The sequence below is a fragment of the Ovis canadensis genome, chromosome 17 (assembly GCF_042477335.2).
Source record: "Ovis canadensis isolate MfBH-ARS-UI-01 breed Bighorn chromosome 17, ARS-UI_OviCan_v2, whole genome shotgun sequence".
Taxonomy (NCBI): Eukaryota; Metazoa; Chordata; class Mammalia; order Artiodactyla; family Bovidae; genus Ovis; species Ovis canadensis.
The window spans coordinates 16,357,531-16,359,350 of NC_091261.1; the positions used below are offsets into that span (position 1 = coordinate 16,357,531).

The window sequence follows — 1,820 nt, forward strand, 5'->3', positions numbered from 1 at the left end:
CCTCCTAGAGTAATGGAAATAAAAGCAAAAATAAATAAGTGTGACCTAATTAAACTTAAAACCTTTTGCACAGCAAAGGAAACTACAAACAAGGTGAAAAGACAACCCTCAGAAAGGGAGACGATAATAACAAAGAGAACAACTGACAAACAATTAATTTCTAAAATATACAAGCAGCTCATACAACTCAATATCAGAAAAACAAACAACCCAATTCAAAAAGTAGGGAAAAGACCTAAACAGACATTTCTCCAAAGAAGACATACAGGTGGCTAACAAGGACATGAAACGATGCTCAACATCATGTATTATTAGAGAAATGCATATCAAAACCACAATGAGATACCACCTTACACCAGTCAGAATGGCCATATCAAAAAGTCTACAAACAATAAATGCTGGAGAAGGTGTGGAGAAAAGGGAAACCTCTGGCATTTCTGGTGGGAATTTAAATTGATGCAGCCACTATGGAAGACAGTATGGTGGTGATTTAGTCACTAAGTTGTGTCCAACTCTTGTGACCCCCATGGACAGAGGAGCCTGATAGGCTATGGTCCATGGGATTCTCTAGGCAAGAATACTGAAGTAGGTTGCCATTTCCCTCTCCAGGGGATCTTCCCAACCCGGGAATCAAACCCAGATATCCTTCAGTGTAGACAGATTTTTTACCAACTGAGCTACAAGGGAAGCTTTGCATGTAATAATAGGCAAATTGGCAGCTATGATTCAGGGTCTGCAGAGGTGAAAAACCCCAATACAAGTGTCTCCCTGCAAAGGTCAGGGTCCCTGGTGCTCGCCCACCTCCAGATGCTGACTAGACAAACTCAGCTCTGGGGCAGATTTCTCCTTCAGCACCAAGAGGATCTGGTTCGCAGGCATAACTTTGGAGGAGCTCTCTTTAACGCTGGTGTCAACAGTGTTCCACTCGTCCCCAAAGTCAGCTCTGGATTCTTGCTGCTTCGACAAGATGCGGCCTTCCTTCTTCAAAGCCTGGAGGTAAAGTTCCAGGAGCTGCCTGGACTGACAGGCTTCTTCTCTCTGATCAAGCACCTACTGGAGGGTGTTCTGGAGCCCCTGGACTGCCACATGACTCTGGCCGAGTTTCTGAGCCAGCTCCGAACACGGGACATCAGTGAGCACCCAGAGCTCCTCCTCGGACAGCAGGATGATGCTGGATAGGTCTTCCTTCAGCTGCCTAGCCACGTTCTTCCACTTCAAGCCTGCCCCACTATCTGTCTCATCTCTTTTGAAGAACTCTCGGGTAATCCAAGCTGTACCTCCATCTGAGTTGTGTGTCCACTTCTCATTCCCAGCTAATGCCACAAATTTAGTGTTGGCAGGAAGTAATCATCATCATCCACTATGGTGCCATCCTTTGCCAGGAGCAGAGTGACTGGTGCCAGAATGTCACAAGCCGTGCTCCTCAGCTCCTTGAGGCAAGAGGCCACCATGCCATGTTCCCAGCTGTTGTTGCGGCACAGCAGGCACTGCTTTAGAGTCTCCATTTTCTGGAGCTTTAGGGCCACTGGCCGCCCCCATCCTCTTCATGGTGGGACCAGACCGACGTGGAGAAGTCAGGGAGGCTGGGGCATAGGAGTCCTCCCCAACTCCATCCCCCACAGCATGTCGGGAAATGGAGATTCTTTACAAAACTAGGAATAAAACCACCATTTGACCCAGCAATCCCACTACTAGGCACATACCCCGAGGAAACCAAAACTGAAAAAGACACATGAAGCCCACTGTTCATTGCAGCACTATTTACAATAGCTAGAACATGGAAGCACCTAGATGCCCATCAACAGATGAAGGGATAAAGA

General features: G+C 47.1%; 1 pseudogene; it reads right to left on the reverse strand.

Annotated features, from left to right (window-relative positions):
- Positions 1-777: 777 nt before the first annotated feature.
- LOC138422823 (DNA fragmentation factor subunit alpha pseudogene) lies at positions 778-1,505 on the reverse strand (annotated as a pseudogene).
- Positions 1,506-1,820: the final 315 nt, after the last annotated feature.